General features: G+C 33.3%; 1 non-coding gene across 1 annotated transcript; it reads right to left on the reverse strand.

Moving 5' to 3' along the window:
• Positions 1–3223: 3223 nt before the first annotated feature.
• On the reverse strand, positions 3224–3297 carry Trnan-guu (transfer RNA asparagine (anticodon GUU)). The gene has a single exon. It is a non-coding gene; the product is annotated as a tRNA-Asn (tRNA).
• Positions 3298–6567: the final 3270 nt, after the last annotated feature.

Raw genomic sequence — 6567 nt, forward strand, 5'->3', positions numbered from 1 at the left:
TGTTTACTTGTGTTATACAGCAGAAATTCCCTATACGTTACAGCTTATGATAATTTTTGTACCCTAAGTTTCATTTGTTGTTTTCCTTCTTGTTTGGAAGCGTTAAGTTGCGTGAACTAAGAGGAGCACAGTATACTAATTAGCCATACTGCTGAGCCATATTTTGCTTCTTTTGCGTTTTGGCAATTATGACAGTTACGGTAAGCACTTTGAATGGAAGTCAAAATACTATTTTGTTTACATTTTGCTGCTTTTTTCATAAATCATTTCATATTCAGCGCTATTTTCATCAGGGGATAAGCATGCTTTAAACCCAGAATTACAACATTATGAAACGAATGTTAGCTCGCACGCACGCACACACAAATTTAGTAACAGCGGACTCAACATCTATTGTTAAAAGTGACCAAAAAATATGAAAAGATTTCCGATGATATTTTTAACCCATGTGTTCCCTTGGTGTTTTATCAATCAATCAATCAATCAATCAATCAATCAATCAATCAATCAATGAGTATCTAGTGGCGACTCTGAGTAAATAAAGATATACAATTATATTTTTGAGCTAGTGCAGTGGTACTTATTTCACTTTTAACTGAAAATAATTTGTGCATTCGATATCTACCATCGCTATAACTACTCTATAAAGAAGACAGTTACATAGTCATTCTACCGGAAAAAAATCATTTTTTTTAGATATATTATATTCAGGCTGAACGCGAGTTATGTTTAATGCCATCCGGCTATTTGAATAGATAATACAGAGAGGTGTTTATAAATATAAAGGTTTATAAGGGTATAATGAGTACTGTGAGGATACTATCAAACCATTATATGTCATTATTAAGTAAAATGAAGAAGATACCTATGGAACTATGACAGATAAGACTTATATCCCTAGCTGAAAAAGAACCTCTTAAGTAATAATAATAATAATAATAATAATAATAATAATAATAATAATAATAATAATAATAATAATAATAATTATTATTATTATTATTATTTTTATCATTATTATTATTATTATTATTATTATTATTATAATAAATCCACAAAAAACAACAAAAAAATCAAACAAAAACACCAAAGGTACGTATCATAAAGGTAACTTGTGCACTTCGTTATTTATTTCGTTGCTACGAGATAATATCTGGTTCCAGTAATAAAATGATCTCGTTCCCTATGGCATATTTTTTTCTCTCCAAAGACATGACTATCTCTTTTACACGAGATACAATCACGTTCCTACGTCTGATTTTTCAAGTCTGTCTCCGTCATAAACCTCTTTTATAACATTTTATGCACAAAGCCCAATTAAAATAACTTAATTCACTAATTTGCATAGAGAGAGAGAGAGGACCGGTACATTAGAGGTATATAGGGGTTCCCTTATTGTGTATGTATTTTATCAACTTCCACCATAATCCTTTTGATTTGAAAATTATATGAAAACGATTAATCTAAAAATAACATACTAGTATTTTACCTTTAGAAAAGCTGAAGACAGATTTAGGTAAGAATTTTTGGTCTTATTGCATATTCTATTTAGCGACTTTTTCCGCAAATAAATGGGCATTTACCTTTTTTTCTTTAACACACTTCCTAAATCAGAATGAGTGAGTAAATCTAGCCTCATTTCTCTATATAAAACACCAAACGAGAGACTCATTCCAGCCGAAATCATATGCATAAAATGACATGCAATAACAAGAATAATTTTCCTTTTCATATCCGATAATACTTTAATCTTTAAAACTTTACTGACAAGTTAACATTTTTTAAACCACATAATTAAAAAAAAAAATCTCAATGCGTTCTAAATGGGTAGTGGTCCAAATCCAGCGTAACGATAATGGTATATGTAATATGAGTGAAATGTTTCCTCATTTATCTTTTGGTATTTACTGTCAATATAACCTTTGACATGGGTCATGACTTGAAAGTACTCTACATCACTGAACTATGGTGGCTGATTTGGAACGCTTTTGTGCGTCGTGTTGGCGCTAGCGACAACAGGACAAAGTGCCAAACGGCGCGTTGTCGGACTTTCGTTTTGTCGTCCTGTCGCTAACGATGTACGCCAAACAGCGCGTTGTCGTGCGACGTGTTGTCGCGATGTCACATTGTCAAATCGAAGGATTGGCTTGTAAGCCAAGCGACAGGGCAACATCGCGACAACGCGCCACACGATAACACGCCGTTTAGCGTGCTTCGCTAGAGATAGGACGACAAGACGACAGCCCGCCGTTTGGCGCTTTGTCGTGTTGCCGCTACCGAAAAGGCGATAACGATATAAGTTGCGTTGTTACTATCGACAACGCACCGGGCAATGTACCAAATCATCCACCATACTGAACTGTAAGCTGGAAAGCGTAGGGTTGAATCGTATACTTTTTAAGGCATTTGTATTATTGTCCTAAAAATTTAATAAATAAATAAATAAATAAAATAGAGGCTTACCCAAGAATCCCCGATCTTATAATTGAATTTAAACCAAACAGGTTGCTTCTTTATAGTAAAAAGTACAGACGAAGTAAAATAGCAATGTGTTACGACATGAGCGCTGGGTTATTTGTGTTAGTATACCTAATGTCGACAATTCAAATCTCTCGTTTTAGCAGATGCATTGTATCTTTGTAGTACAAATTTAAATCGTTTGTAAAAGCTAGAATTATCAAATGCTGTTTATTGAGCTATAAAAAATCTTTAGATATTTAGATTATCATTTAGGATATTAGCAGATATATGTTTCATTTTTATGCCATCTTTTCGCAAAGAAGACATTTGTTACCCTGAACATTTCAGGTACCTTAGTGGACACCATTCAAATGTGTCTGTGGGACTTGGAATTTCGTCTGCTTTGTACCGTGAAAACTTACCCGTGAGAGTTACTCTATCACGCTTTTCTTTAAGTGACGTCGAAAAATACATTTAAAAGTACGATCGTGAAAACATGAAATTATATCGAGTATTTTCGTGTCGTCGTTGTAAGGGTCACCATACAGGAGGCAGGATGAAGCAAATATTGATATTGTGAATTTCAGACAATAAAAAGTACTGTTGTGTATTTTTTTTATCTTTCAAAATATAATTACATTCATTTTATTAACATATTTACTGCAATCAACAATTTGATAAAATCAAAATGTTTATGTAATTTAAATAGATACTCATTTAGTTTTATAATTTGTTTCATAGTTGAACAAAGGGCTAAATATGTCGTCCCTGGGTGAGCTTGAATCACCAACCTTTCGGTTAACAGCCGAACGCGCTAACCGATTGCGCCACAGAGACGATGGGGAAAGAAAAGCATAAAATAGAAACAATCCATATTCTATACCAAATAAATGCTTATCATTCATGTTTCAGCAATTATCATACATCACATTCATATATATATATGTAAATAACTTATGAATCATAAAACATAATGATAAGTTATGATGTTTTACATAAATATAATATTTAGATGCAGACTAACTTTCTAAAGTACACCCTTTGGTTATGTACATAAATATAATTGTTACATTTGTGGTGTGAATAAACAATTACAATGTGGATTTGAATTCTAAGAAAATGCTATTGTTTTACATTTACAAATATTTAGAAAATTCTCCTCTTTGGAAGAGATCAAATCATGTAACTGAGGTTGTTCTTCTATTAATTTCAATGACAACTGACAATGCTTTGTTTTTTTTAAAAGAAATTGTTTGGATTTATTTCGGAAATAATTGATGAAATATTATAAGTAAAATGCCCCGCGACCCCGCCAAGCGAAAAGTCGAGAATTAACAAGTTGGCGGGGGCGCGGAGCGAAAGGTCGCAAATTAGCGGGGGCACGAAGCGAAGTTTAATAAATAAAACTTCGCCATGCGCCCCGAAGTTTTATTTCTTAAATTTCGCTCCGCGACCCCGCAAGGCGAAGTTTTATTTATTAAACTTCACTCCGCGCCCTCGCTTATAAGCGTGTTATCGCTCCGCGCCTCCGCCATTTTAACTTGTTATTTCTCGACTTTTCGCTTGGCGTAGTCGCGGGGCTAAAACACGCTAATGAGCGGGGGCGCGGGGCCAAGTTTTATTTATTAAACTTCGTCCAGCGCCCGGCTAATTAGCGTGTTTTCGCTCCGCACCCGCCGTTTTATTCCTTAAATCTCGCTCCGCGCCGCCCGAGGGGCGAAGTTTAATAAATAAAACGCCCCGTGGGGGCGCAGAGCGAGATTATCCCTCGCTTATTAGAGTGTATTCGCTCCGCGCCCCGCAATTTTTATTTGTTAATTCTCGACTTTTCGCTTGGCGAGGTCGCGGGGCGAAAACACAAATGACATAAAACAGCTGCTCAAGTTGACAAAGAAAAAGCAAGCACAATGTCACTTTAATAAACACACTTTCAGAAACTGCGCCCACTAATGCGTCTTTTACAAATGAACTTTAACTTATTCCAGACATCTTACTTTTGACTTGAAAAGTGAAATTTCACCGAATAGTCAACTGTATTGCAATTATTTATCAAGGAGAAATGTTAAACAAAATATTGTATGACAGCTGCAGGCTGTTTCAACATTTCTCCGACTATTGTCACCTGCGTCCCATGTCTTATGGCTGAATATTAACCCTTGCTGTGAACAGTTTTTAATTATTTCAAACACATTAACTTCGTCAAATAAAAGTGGTGAATGCTAATACTTAACCGTACGTAAACTTATTGCATAACCTGGAAGCTTGGATATAGAAATGAATTTCTTGAAAATAAGAAGGAATAAAAGATTATTTGGAAGTGCGGAAACGCTTTGTAAAAAGGAAGAATCAAGGTAAGAGTACAAGTATTAAGAAAATAAATGTATATCTAACGAAATATTTTATGAACATTTGTAAAGCGGTAAAATGTTGTTTTTTCCCCCCGATAATCTTATGGTCGTTTCTTGAACATGTTGCCTTTTTATTTAACACACATAAATATTGTACGTGAATAACATATATATTCCTTTTAAAAAATTTGTCTAGAATTATTCTTTTTCCAAATTCTAACAATAATTCAAAAGCCTTAGGAAGCAGATTTATAGTTTGTTTGCTTTTAATTCCTTAGCATTATTTTCAAAATGAAATTCAAATTCTTTATTTCTCTCAGTGCATCATACATGATACAAACATGATGTATACAAACAGTGAATATTTATTAAAAACAACAGTACGTACATGGCAAGTCATTTTGCAGAGAACAAGCACAATATATTAAAATATATTAACCATTTATTGTTTATTTTCCTTTCTTCTTTCGTTCAGTTTTTTAGTATACAGCTGACATTTGAATTTTATTTGACTTCGTGTTATTTATACGTCTGAAATTAACATCAAATGATGTCTATTTCATATAGTCAGCTATTGGCACCTGCCATACATAATACAGGGCAAACGATAGTCTTTGTTTTCATAAGAAGTGATTATTTAAATTGACTGAATTTGATTTTATCGACATTTGTGTCGACTAAAATTTTAACACATTTTGCGCGATTTATTTGTTTCATAAATTCACGGTCTTTGAGTTGCGAGTTTTAGATGTTTACGCTCTCACGTGGGTTTTTAGGTACTCACAGAAAGTGATTTATGGATTTATTTCGTCTGGAATAAGGCAGTTTTTTTACTTGTTTTTAAGCTCGGAATTAATCTTTATAAATTGATTTTGAATATATTTGACTGTGAATTTTGGTGACATTGCTGGATACACCGAAAGATTATGTTGCAGTGCTCTTGTCCTTAGAGAAGATGTAAGTATTAACATTTTATTGTTAATGACTTGTGAAATCGTTTCTTATTTGTGTGTTTTGGTTTTGTTTTCAATATGAATCAGGGTCAGCTCGGCCCTAAAATGTACTCGGCCCCCGAGTCAGCTCGGCCCTATTCCAACTCGACACGGGTCAACTCGACCCATAATTATATATAACTGGTAATGATTTCTTTTATTACTTTATATGTATTTTTATATAATTTCATCTTAACTTTCATTGTTTAACATTTTCACAGTAACAGACCTCTCATTCATATGTGAGTTATATAACTCGATATGTGAATGGGGAAAATATGTCAATCATAGGATGAGTTTCCAACGTTTTAAATATCTATTTAAAATTCAAAGTTTTTTTTTTTAAAATCGAAATGTGATTCTACTTTCTTAACTTTTTTCTATCATCAATGAAATATTTGCATTTAAGTATTCTTATATTGTAATATAATGCCATCTTCCAACCTCAAGTGGCAGTCTATGCATAGGAATACTATCGCTGTTTTACAGTTCATTTAAGGAAGAATCTTGGTATATTTACTTTGCACAAAGTTTTCTTTCACAAGGTTTTAACACTAAGCACTAGATGTCCTGTCCAAATTTGCATAAATCGATCTCTTATCTTTTGTTTGAATAACAAAGTTAGCCACTTTGCATTAACCTAATACAAAAAGCAATAATTCTAGATTTTATGTCTACTTCCAGCATGTCCAGAGTGATAGGACACCTAGTCCTCCATATATTATATAAAACGGATTACTCTTTTTTATATTCATTTAAAAAAATTA

The sequence above is a fragment of the Ruditapes philippinarum genome, unplaced genomic scaffold, assembly GCF_026571515.1.
Source record: "Ruditapes philippinarum isolate M1 unplaced genomic scaffold, ASM2657151v2 ctg792_1_1_1_1, whole genome shotgun sequence".
Classification (NCBI taxonomy): domain Eukaryota; kingdom Metazoa; phylum Mollusca; class Bivalvia; order Venerida; family Veneridae; genus Ruditapes; species Ruditapes philippinarum.